At 37.5% G+C, this 13,262-nt stretch overlaps 1 protein-coding gene across 1 annotated transcript in view; it reads left to right on the top strand.

Annotated features, from left to right (window-relative positions):
• SNTG2 (syntrophin gamma 2) overlaps positions 1 to 13,262 on the top strand; it is a 1,542,102-nt gene that overhangs the window by 1,429,236 nt on the left and 99,604 nt on the right. The gene's annotated exons all lie outside the window — the stretch shown is intronic.

Here is a 13,262-nt window from a genome sequence, read left to right as displayed (position 1 = left end):
CTGAAATTATGGATAGTAATTCCTCATATGATTATGATTGGAGTGTGAGGCTTACTTCAAGAACAATACTGCAGGTTTCCATGGGTCAAACGCTGTTGTGGCATAATTCTTTGGATAATCTAAAATTCCAATTAAACATAATCATGAAATAAAGAAAGCAATACAATGATGCAGGACATACAATATCGCTATGTATCTTGTCATCGCGATGTATCTGGTAAGTAATGTAACCCACGAGGGTTGAAAGACATCTGTCGGCAAAGTTTGTGCAAAACAAAAACAAGCATTCCAGTTGCCAAATACATGGGTCGTGCTTTTTTGTGAAGGTGTATGTTAAAGCTAATCAAAGTTTATAATACCCAACTAGGGGATGACCTGTGAAATAAACCCACATGACTGCTAACCCTTGAATGTATAAGTAGATAAAATGTTACGGACGAATGCTAATTTGTTCAAACCCAAAACTAACACAAAGCCTCAGAGGAAGCTGTGTTTAAAATGCACAAGTTGTGCTATGGTACCGTTTACACCTTATGATATGTTCTTCACATTCGTCAGGATCGCTCACAATCCTCTTGACCCTAAGCAATTGTCCATTAGGTAGATTCTTTAGATTGTTTTGGGGATGATAACTCATCCTATGTATTAAATTGTTCCTATCTGTAGTTTTTGTGAATAGGGTTGTGGTGATTGTGGATCCTTTTATTTTGGTCAGTACGTCTAAATTATGTACATAAGGGTTACCAATCTCCATGGTAAATTAAATGCGGGTGTCTATACTGTTCAAATATTTCAAGAATTAATTGATTTCTTCTTTGCTTCCACCCCATACTCCAAAAATGTCATCAATACATCGAACCCGTTTCTTAATTAATTTCTTCCAGTGTTGACGTTCTAGTATATGTGTTAATTCAAATTGGTACATAAAGGTGTTGGCATGGAGTTGTGCCATCATGGCCCCCATTGCTGTTCCAGATGTCTGAAGACAAAATGACTGATTGTATTTAAAACAGGCATTCAAGGAGATAAAATTTAGAAGTATCATCAAAAATTCTTTGGAGGCTCCAATGGATTCCTCTTGTAAGAGCAGCTATTCAACTGCCTCTTGCCCTAGATTATGAAGGATACCAGTGTACAAACTTTGGACATCGATTGTGAAAAGGATATCATTCTCTGTTAACTTGATCTGATGCCAAATCTGTAAAAAGTGTGTTGTATCTTTCACATAAGTTGGGGTTTTCAGTATAATCGGTTGAAAGAAGAAGTCTATGTAAGTACCAAGAGGTTGTAAGATGCATCCTGTTGCTGCAACTATTGGTCTACCCAGAGGATTAGCTAATCTTTTGTGAATCTTTGGAAGAATGTATAGGTGTGGCATTTTAGGATATGATGTAAGCAGAACAGATTTTGTTTTTTGCGTTATCCATTCCATTGCTAATGCCATGTTTAAAATACTTTCAAATACTTTCAAGATCTTGTTTGATTTCCATTGTAGAGTCTTTAGCCAATTTCGCATATGTACTTTGGTCTGATAGTTGTTGCATACATTCTTGTTTGTATTCATCTGTATCTTGAATCACAATAGCTCCTCATTTGTCAGCTGGTTGAATTGTAATGGAATTATCCAAAAATAAATCTTCAATTTGAGAGAGTTCTCCTCTATTTAGGTTGTGAAATTTGGGGCTTCTAAATTGGATTTTCTTGATATCACTCAGTACCATTTTGTGGAATATTTCAATGGATGGTACACTTTTTGGCACTGAGAATGTACTTTTGGGTTTAAACTCAATATATTCATCCACTTGGTCTTTAGGTTTTGTGGATGTTGGTAATTCTCCAAAGAATACTTTTAGTTTGTGCATCAATTTGTATATTTCTACTTGTGTGTTGAACCTACTACAGCTGTAAGTGGGTACACATTTTAACCCTTTCTCTAATGTTTTGATTTCATGCTGTTACAAAGTTATTTTGGATAAGTTCATCTCTAGTTCCATTGGGTTTGAAATAGGGTTAACATTCCTTGACTTCTTTCTTTTCCCCCTACTTGTCCTTTTCCTCTTTGGTTTTGTTCTAAAAAAACAACATTTTTCATCAGATTCGTGGAAAGTGCTGTCTTTTTTCCTGTTCCTGAGGTACTGGCTGTTTGGCTCCCTCTTGGTTGGTTCTCGCTCTGTTCTGTGTGTCTGATTCTGAACTACTGTTGTCCATCGATGGTTTGTTCAGTCGTGGACCTTGAAACTGATACTTGTCCTGTGGGATGTATTAACCCACTTTGCTGTGCTATGTGGCATCACTCTGCTAGTTATGGTGCAAGAAGCAGCAACAATGGCGGCAAAAGTCTTGTGCGTGCCGAAAACCTACAAAAAACACGTTCTCAAGCACACAAAAAGATGGATGCACAATCGGACACCCATGGTGCATGTGTGGTGGAATAAAACACACATTGCAGTAAATGTGCCAGTGGTCTCCATGACCAACAAACAGAGTGTAGAGACAGACGCAGTGCTTTGCAAATGAAACTCCAAAATGTGCCTATAAATGACATTTGCTTTGTGCTAAAACTCCAAAATGCCTATAACACAACACTTCTCACCATTCAAAATCTTGATTGGCGCTAAAATTAATGTAATCTAATGAAGCATTGCGAACATACAAAGTCCTAATGTGAAGAGCAAAACATTCATCAGACAAACTGGATTGTCTGTAAACTGACAGCCCCTGTCAGAATCTGGGTGCAGTACTCTGGGCTACCTGAATGACAGCTGTTAGATGAGTTAATGAGGAAACTTCAAAGTGATCTAAAATAAAAAGTCTGCCGGATTAGCAAACATAAAAATGATTGTTGCTAAAAAGAATACAGATCTCAGTTGCTTTTTAACCCACAGAGTTAAAGCTAAGAAAGTAATGTATTTATGTTTGATGCAACAAATTTGGTTTTTCCTGGATTTTTAATGAAGAATAAATTAGCTTGGCTAAGCTGCAACCCTTTGGAAGTGGACAAACAGGTTTCTCCCAGAGGGAGGGATATCCTCTAAGCTGAAACTCACGGGGAGATGATAATTGTGGGTTACCTAAGACTTTTGTCTACAGGAAGAGAATGAACAATAGCAGACCCTTCAGTCCAGGAAACTGAGGTGTGAGAGGGTCGTAAATGGCTCCTGGAAGGAAATTCCCCAAGGAGGAGGATGGAAATTGTGTTCATAGCAAAAAGGACAACATTCTGCAGAAAGTTAAAACAAGATCCCACAGCTGCGGGATTTTGAGGAAGAGATGCTACATAAAATATGGAATCTTTGTGTGTGATTTGTGTAGAGGTGACCAATGTAGAAATATGTATTTAGTATAAAATCTGATTTTGAGACCAGTAGCTAAAGGGAGGTTTCTAAGAACTGTAAAGCAAACCATAAAACGTGACATCATCCGGTCTTCATCCAATCACTCAAATGCAAGATGGAGATGAAGTTTTGATCCAATCCCAGCTCACGAGGCGAGCTTAGCTAAGCCGGCCATACATCCATTTTGTGATGTTATTTTAAAGGATAAATAGAGACAGCTGACAACAAATAGGGACTCACTGATTCACTCACTTTCCTGATTCTGGCGAAGCACTCTGATCCAGCATTCTACATCCAGCTTTAAGATCCTTCCAGATCCAGATGCCAAGACTCTTGCAAGCAGTAGAGAACTATTGACTTTCTGCAAGGCCTAATACTCATCTTATTCTTGCAACCCAGTGAAGCGCTGTGGTGTGAGAAGGCCTAATCCTCAAACTTATTCTTGCAACCCAGTGAAGCGCTGTGGTGTGAGAATGCCTCTTGAACCAGTATCCTGAAATTCTCTGGCTTGCTACCAAAAGGCTTGCCTGAGGAATTAGCTATTCAGCTGATTGAAATATCCACAAATAAGATGTACTGTTCTTCCTAGACCAGATCCAATCCATGACCAGAACTGACGGTCCAATTTAATAACTTATTCTGTGAGTATTAATAGGAAGAAAAGTGACCCATAGTATATTTGCCTTGTTTTATCCCAATCTCAAACCATCCTATCTTTAAATTCAGAATCATAGTATTGTCAGAACCTTTCATGCACTGATTTTCTCTCATTTGTTTATAAAATCATGAGTCATTAGTGTTTTTGAGTAACTTAAGTAAGTTCCAGAAAGAAATTGAGTATCCACCACGTGAAGGGTTACGCTGGCCTTGTAACTGTGGAGATTCATGTGTGGCATCCTCTGTTTCATAGTCATTATATAGTGTAATCAAACCCATCTTTCAGTTTCAAAGTGCATTTCTGTTTTCCATTCTCCCGCCTATTTTTCAAAAACGACTCTCACTAAAACCTCTATAACTCCAATTTATTTTTTATGATAGAAATGAAATTTCAACTCCTACTTGTACCTAACATCCTTAGCTATCCATAGAACCCATAATTGCATTGCAAAACAGTGTGATTCTCCCGTTATAGCGAATATCGCATAAAGAAAAGTTTGCCACGATTTTACATTCTGAAAGGTTTACATGTGTGAAATAGCTTTAAATTGTTTCCTACTTGAACTTTGAGATTTCAATCATTTTCTTTTGACCAAATCATTGCTTGTGATTGTGGGCAACTGTTCAAAGCGGCTCCCATAGGAATTTATAATAATTTAAGTATTTTTGAACACATTTGGTGTTTTTGCTCAGTCAATTCCAAAGACAATTTCAAAGCCAATCTGACAGCTGAAAAGTCAATTCTGTTTTTTCTCTTGTGTTTGAAGTGGGAAGGTGGGACTGATATTCTGTTTGATTTGTGTTATTCCTAAATACCTGCTCTCCTCTCTCTTTACATTGCCTATTGGTGGGTTGAGGGGTGTTGCAGGGGGAACCTCTAACCATAGTGCTATCTGTTCTAAACCAACAAGAATACCAAAAGTATTCTTTTCTGTGCTGCATTTGTCTTTGTGCTCATTACTTATCCCTAGTATATTAAACATATTATTCAGTGTTTAAATACATAAATAAATATTTACCTTTGCAAACTAGCCTGATTGTAGAAACTCTTGAGGGTTTCTGTGTATTGATACATGCTTTAAGAAGGCCGCCCTATAGGTGGACCATCTTGAATGGTTCTGATCCTCCAGCCCGCAAAGAAGCTGGAGTATTCAGGTGAAAATGTCCACTTAACATAATGAATACAGCTTTGGTTGTCCTTCAGGTGGAAAGTCTCCATCATTTGCTCAAACAATTAGAGGTGCTCCCAAACGGAATATTTGGCATTTTTATGGTAGGACGTTATGACGCTCCTAATAGCCTTGATTTGCTTCAGGGGATCTTTCAATAGGGCTCTCTTAATTTTGTTGGCCTTTTTAGTTCTGGTCACCCTGGTCCACTCATCCTCTGGCTCAGAGGCACTGCTACCAGAGGTGCTTCTTTTAACAATGTCATGGATGCATCTTTTGAATTCCAAGGTAGTCTTCCTTTTATGGTGATTTGTTCCTCATTACATGTAAACCATCAAGATGTTTGTCTAACATATGCTATATAGCATCTACTATTAGTTTAGGTTTTGCCTTGGTAAATAATACTTAAGATTTTATAATGGGTCTGACAAATAAAGACTTATGAATGGGTGAAATTAGTACTTAAACTCTTGCACCAGGTGCTCTGATTCTTAGTAAAATGAGCACAAGATAATCTGACCAATGTCTAACTTGAATTCTGTGTATAATGTCGTAATGGCACAGTGTACAATTGTCTTCTGTTATACTGTTGGTAAAAAGGTCTTGGCATTTTTGGAACATCTGGAAAATGAAGTAGTACATTTTCATTATTATTATGTTGTTGCTCTGGTAAGTGACAGTACATGCAGCCATTTTTATATGTGTAATATTGGCCAATTATTGTAGGGATATTGTTTCAAGCAAGAAATATTAACTGAAATATAGAAAACAATACTTCATAAAGATTGTGTTGTTTATTGTTTGTTAAAGAGGCTTAATTGCTTCTGTATTGTTGTAAGGTTAGAATTGAAGATGAATGTAACCTCTTGCTTTTAAAAGCATTTGTAAAGTAGCATTTGCGTAACAATTTACTCTGGCATTATTATTGAAAAATGGTGGAATATTTACTTAAAGGTTTGCATTATCATTTTTGCATTTGTTATAGGTTCCTGTTTTCGGTACTTATCGTTACAACTTTACTAGTACTTTACTCATGTTTTGATTATTTAAATTTTATGTTAGCATTACGTTGTAGTTTTTGGTGGGTATTTCAAAGCTTGGCTAATGTGTACATATATTGAACACAATATATTATATTATTTTTTTGCATGGTACATAAGCTGTCATTTTTAGTACATTGATATTTATTAAGTATTGTACATTACTTGTTCATATTCTGGATAAAGCTGCATAGCTCATGCTGCCTGTGAATACTTTTGACCCTATATCTAATAATGCCATAGTGCAGAAACATAAGCCTTGAGATGTATTCATTGTAACTACACATGCAGGTGTTATTGGAAATTGTTTGCAGGTCACATACTTTTATTTTAAAAGTCAAGAACCAACTGTTACTCTTTTTATGTATTGCAATTCCTTAATGTTATCGGCTTTATTGTTATGCATTCAATTACTACACTGCTAGCATGTTTCTTAACACCAACTATGTAGCCCACAGCCCTATTAATGTATACTGCTTCAACTTTTACAGCTTTTTAAAATGACTGCTGCTTTGATACACATATTTAAACAAATACCAACACCTGCCCTTTTAGACACTCTATTCTGTCCGTCTTTTAGGGGCTGATTCATGGAATTATGTGCGCCGAAAAACGGGCTTTGTGCGTCATTCTGCTCGCAAATCCCCATTTGTGAAACAGGGATTTGCGGGCAGAATGACGTACAAAGCCCGTTTCTCTGCGCACATAAATCCAAGAATCAGCCCCTTAATCTTGTGTATGAATTTTGTTTCTTCCTTTTACTTTTCAAAGCTATTTTCAATGTTAGACTTACAGCTATACAAAACTAAATATCATCATATATAAAACAAAAATTCATCAAGCATTCCTCATGAATATATAGACATTCAAGAACTCTAAAATCAGTGTTACATTATTACAATGTTTAAAAAATAGTTTCATTCTCGTCAATCGTATATTATGAGTTTAATTACACTCCTGCTGATATTGGGGAAAAACACATGTGCAATTGTACGGCTATTAGATCATGATTTTCCTTTTTAGACATGATCTATGTAAGTACTTGCTAATGATTGCAGTAATTACTCCAACATTATTCTTTCTTTATTATAGTCTTTGTTGGTTCTGTTTACTATCCCTTTGCTATAGTTATCATTTGGGCTAGTGTTGATCGACAAGTTGTTGAGTCCAATTGAAGTTAAAACACATTTTACATGTCTGCACCATGGGGTTAGATCCCCTCCCTCGTGTGCTAACTATTTTATTTATTTGATTTTTTTACATTTATTTCAGATCTGATATTGATTCCATATATTAAGTGTGGAGAAGCCCATATACATATCCAATACAATACAGGCTTCAGGGAGTTTTCCTCTATAATGCCCTTCTAATTTAGTTTGGCCAGTAAGATATTTCCGGGTGTGTTTCTTCCTGAAAAGCCAAAACTACACATCGAGCGTGTTCTGAGATTTCTGCTCTGTAAATTGAAGCTGGTTAGGCCTGCAGATTATAAACCTGCAGTGCGGGCATAAAGTCTCCTCTACCACATTTGGCAAATAAACAGAACATTGCATTACAACCACTTTCAAGCTTTGCACTGGATTTGTCTATGTGAGTGTTCCCTTTTCAGTTGCTCGAGAAAGTTACGCCCACATACGAGAAATCCTCCACTTGTTCAATTATTTGCTCATCGATCTCCGGTCGCAATTTGGACTTTTTCCATGCGAATTGTGCAGAAAGACATGGATTTCCAACACTTATCTACAAGCAAGACCTTTACAGTCCTCAAAGAAAATTGTCAGTTGTTTCCTTCAACCCATTGGTGTCTGGGAAATCAAGATTGTGTTATCTGCGAACAGCAACACAGGGACCTTCTCTGCCTCCACCCTAGGTGCATCTGTGCTTATATCAGTCAATTTACCTATTATCTGGTTTATTTGGATGCACAACAGCGTTGGGAGGAGAACAGACCCCTGCCTTAGCCCCCCTCTGGATCTTAATGGCCTAATCTAGTGTTTCTCACATTTTATCCCTTAATACCCCATGAAAGGCCATTTAGAGGTCAGAATAAAGGCAGAAGCACTGATCCATGATACTTACTCCCTGCTGGGATCCCGCTTGAAGATGGCTCATAATGTTATTTTCTGTCACTCAGTTTTGGAAGTGATATAATACTGCCTTTACAAACATCTTTGGCCAGGTTTTCCCTGCTGCCTTTAAAGTATATGAGTATGATTTCAGCAGAAAGCCATAATGATTGTGCCTTATTCAGGGCTGTTATACCATTAAAGATATTAAACATAGTATAGTTGCCTAGATATCAGGCCCTGGCGCTTTGCCACTTTTATGGGTCAGACAAGCCTTTCTGATCTCTTCTATGTTGAAGCACAGGGTCCTCTCTTTTTGGAAGGAGATGAATTGTCACGATACAGTTTTCAAAAAATGCACGCACCATGTGCCCTCAGAGATGTAACTTTGCCCATATTAACTGCTTTCCAGAAATGTATACTGTTTCTATTCATAACTACTTCATGTAATTTTCCCCAGCTTTTCTTATTATCCTCCTTTTTTCCTCACGATCAATGATTTATGATCCTTTTTCAAAGCATGGATATCCACTGGAAGATCGTGTTCCCTGTATTATAGGCCCTGTTTGATTTCACGTTTCTTCCATTTGAACTCTGTTGCAAACCAACATTTCTTTCACAGCATTGCGCCGGAAACCCCTAATCTAGGCTTTGGAATGTAATTTTTCAGGCGTTTTGATCTTTTCGCCATAGATGGCCAATACCCTTTTGTTGTACAATGATTCTTGAGTTGTAAAAAACATTAGCAGATCCAAAATCTCTTCATAAATGTTGGCAATATAATTGCTCTTCTGTATTTGAGCCCATTTTATTCTAATACATGCATCGCCTACGGTATCAATTAGTATGTTGTCACTTCTGGTTGGAACAGAGTTTGAGGCCGGAGGTAACCTTCTCTCTTTACGATGGTGTGATCTGTGTTTGGTCTGCAGGTCGCAGGTTCAAATTCCGGCAAGTCCAACTCAGCCTTTCATCCTGAGTACCAGTTTCGATTGTGTAATAATAGTAATGTATGATAATATGTCCTATGTAAAGCACTTTAGATTAAAGCACTATATGAAAAACAAATTATTATTATTAATATTATTATACACAGTAAGTGATCGATGATCGCTCTCATGGTGCTCATTGATTTTAAATGCCTCTATCTACTGCCAATTGCCTAGAGCTACAACGATGTGATCAATGTGCAATGTTTTTCTACCGAGGTTTGAGGGTTGGTCATCAGTAAATCTGCAATTGCAGACCCTCATACATTGGATAATGAGTGTTCTTGCTCCCTCTCTTGCATACGTTTGCAATGTCTTGTGGAGGCTTAGCAATTAAATCAGGGATTGTACAAGCCAAATCTTCCTCCTCCATAACTCCCTGCAATTGGATAATAGCTCTATTTGGGGGTTAAAATCTCACAGCAGAATAATCTGTACCATCTACTCGTATTTATTCCTGACCTGTTCGATATGATGCTCTATCAAATTCATCATCTTTAAGTTGTCTTTAGGGATTGTTTGATTATATTTAATAATAGAATAAATACATTGGAATGTTCCCCTAGATCCAGTTCCTGAAAATCACTTCATCCGGTGTTGAATTCTTTCACTAAGCATCATTTTACTTTAAGCATATTGTTGCATTTTGTCAACTGCTTCAAGTGCAAATATGTTTTGTTTCTCTTTAAAAATTATTTCACAATTTGGCATAACACATACAACATGTTTAACGTTTTATAAAAATAGATATATACTTCTGTTGCTGTTACTTTATCTGCATAGAACAATTCAATTAGTCTTGTTTGTAGTATTGTAATGGGTATATCTTCAAGTATTTTAGCATATTTGCAATCTTTACTTTTTCTCATAATTTCAGTTAAAGTATGAGATGTCCATGAATTTACAATGCTGATGCTTCGTATTGTTTTTTAAGTTTCTTTTCTTATGTGTGCTTTAAATGTAGGTTCCCCATAAATTGGTGTTAATTGCAACATATCATCAAATAAAATGACATGACACCAAAAATGTCATTATCATCTGTAGGGAACCCATGGTATCAAAGCAAGTTCAAGTGTGATTATTGAACAGTTTTCAAGGGGTTTGGAAACCCTCATAACTTGCCCTAATGCTAGAATGGGAGTAATCTCGACCATTGACATAAGGAGAGAAACAGTCTTAGTCAGTCTATGTTAAATCAAGATGGCATATACTAAAAAAAATAAACAAGTGCCTGTCCTATCTCTTATAAAAAAAAGTGTTGAAAGGGGAATGTGCATGCAAAGGAAAGTCAGTATTATAACATAAAGGATCAAGAGGGCTGAGTCAGCTCTCCTCGCCAGGTTGGACAGCATGGAGTAAGGTGGCCCTAGTTGACAGGATGACACACTCTGGCTTAGGTTATCAAAAAGAATGCAGTTCAAAATGTGGGTAGAGGCCTGCTTGGCCTTTCACGTCAAAGTCACTTAAGTTCACCAAAAGGTTCTTTCACGGTTCATCAAAATTCAGGTAGATCTCCCTCTGTCGGGCTCAGACCTCTCAAGGCATCAACAATTCACATAAGTCTCCCTCAGTGGGGTTCAGACCTCTCAACAAAAGTACCTGATTCAATGTAGATATCCCTCAGCCGGGCTTGGATCTCACAATCAAAGCACTTGTAGGGGTTTCCTTCCCCAAGCTTGTTCACATTCAACAAAAGCACCTAATTCAATGTAGAACTCCCTCAGCCAGGCTCAGACCTTGCAATCACAGCACTTCATGTAGGTCTCCCTCTGTTGTGCTCGGACCTCTTCAAGGCATCAACAGTTCATGTAGGTCTCCCTCTGTCGGACTCGGACCTCTCAAGAAAAGTAACTGATTTAACGTAGATCTCCCTGCGCTGGGCACAGATCTTGCAATCTCAGCACTTGGCCAGGCTCCCTTCCCCAAGATTTATTCACATTTGTTAGGGGGTTCCCTTTCCCTAACTTATTTCATGTTCTAGATCTCCCTTAGTCGGGCGCAGACCTTTCATTAATGTCGAAGACTTTCAAATATGCTACGCTTTTACAAAAACTTCTGCAGGACCACTTTGACTTTCACTTCAACTCTTATGGTATTTGCCCCAGTGTCTCTTGGTCTGGTTTGCTCCACAACACAATCAGAAAGGTTCACGTTAGGCCCAAACCTGCTTTACAGTTCACATCAAACAAATCACAGTTCACTTTAGGCTGCACTCAGTTGGGTTCAAGCCTTCTTCCTTGCGTTGGTTTCCCTGTCAAAGACTTTCCAATGTGCAATGATTTGACATGTACCTCAACATGACCACTTCGACCTATTCAGTTTGCAGAGACTTTCGAAAAGGCATTGTCAATTCAGCTGGATCACTCTGCTACTCAATTTCAGGGTTCTAATATTTTGCTGAAAAAAATACCAGTACCATAATGCACTTGGACTCAATTCATTACTTTCCGTTATGCTTCAGCCACACACATGCCACTGGGTTCCTCTCTCGCTTGGTACTTAGGTAGGGATCCTATGCCAGACTCAGCCTTGCAGTCTCCCTCCTGGCTTCCCAAGAGCCAATGCCTTCTCTTCCTCTGCTGGCTCTTTTCATGCACCTGTGAGATGTCAGTTGTCTGCAGGTGTTTGGTCAGGGTTGGGTCTGCCTGTCCTCGTTAACAGGACAGCCTGCTGTCATAATGGAAGAGTCTGTCCTCTGTGTCTTAGTGTGTTTTTCTTTTGTAATCTTCATACTCTTAGTCTCTTGGCCGTCTCAGTCTTTTGGTATTCTAGTAGAAGAATGGGATTATGGGAGTTGTAGTGTCCTTTGAAATGGAAGGAAAAATAGGGTAGATTTTTGTCAAAAAATGGGGTTTGGATGTAAAGTTGCTGAGAAATGGGTTTCACGGAAGGAGAGGTAAAATTTGCATTGGGGTTTAGGGATAGTCTTGGTTTCCGCTGATGGCAAAGGTTTCTGTAAAGGAAAAGGTTATGGTAAAACAGTACTCTGATGACTGTAACTGTATCCCATAAAAACAGAGGGGTGTCGGATAGGGGTGTATGCAGAAAAAAAGAATGCCACATCGATGTAGGTGATTTGACCATAGAGTGAAGTGACCGCATTTTTTTTATTGTGGGGGTGACTGCACACAGCCCCCACTCCTTCCTCCTACCTTTATTTATATCCCTTACCCAAACCCCACATATATTATATTAAAAAAGCTATTTTCTAAGTAAAAACATTTTTTAAAAATGTGGTCACTTCTTCCAATAGCATGGGAGAAACGCCTCAGGTTTCTCAAACATCACATTTTAAAATGCCTTGCATTCTAAGAAAGATAGATAGAAGCATCGTTTGGAAACTATGCTTATTTAATCAATAGTGATAGTTGCATTGTTTTTAAAATTGAACCTACTTTATGTATGGATTCAGAAACAAGTTTTTGATGTACCCGTTTTTTGTCATGGTCTTCTGTAACATGAATAGTTTCTGTAATGTTATGCCAGAAATAATATAAGCAGCAAGAATGGTTTATGTTATTACAACACACACTAATGGATTAGTGAATGTGTCTTATACAGAAGTAAATATAACTTTAATTTCAAAACACTTTCCTGTGCCTGCTTTGCAAATAAAGGAGAATCGTTTATGTTTAACATTTAAACACTCACAGACATTCTTTGGATTGCTGCAGGTACATCCTGCTTGGCTAATTCAGTTTAAATTATTTTGTTGTGGTTGTCCAAGTGGGTCAGAAGAATTGAAATTTGAATTGAGTTATTGATTCTTGTGTCTCCTTTACTGGCAATGTTTCAAGCATTTTTTTCTTGATCAATTTCCTCTTCTTGCTTATTCATATAATAATTAAAGAAGGACATTTAATGTGAACATTTTGACTTATAAATGTAATTCATTGCAAGAAGTTAATGATTAGCTAATACTAGTTTTTCTTGATGTCTTACTAAACAAATATCTGTGGATGTACTTTTACACATGGAATACACATAATTGTTCTTAATGGTTAGA

The sequence above is a fragment of the Ambystoma mexicanum genome, chromosome 4p, assembly GCF_040938575.1.
Source record: "Ambystoma mexicanum isolate Mex_15411 chromosome 4p, UKY_AmexF1_1, whole genome shotgun sequence".
In the NCBI taxonomy this organism is placed as follows: domain Eukaryota; kingdom Metazoa; phylum Chordata; class Amphibia; order Caudata; family Ambystomatidae; genus Ambystoma; species Ambystoma mexicanum.
Note: the sequence above shows the minus strand (reverse complement) of the source record. Positions and strands in the feature narration are given on the sequence as shown.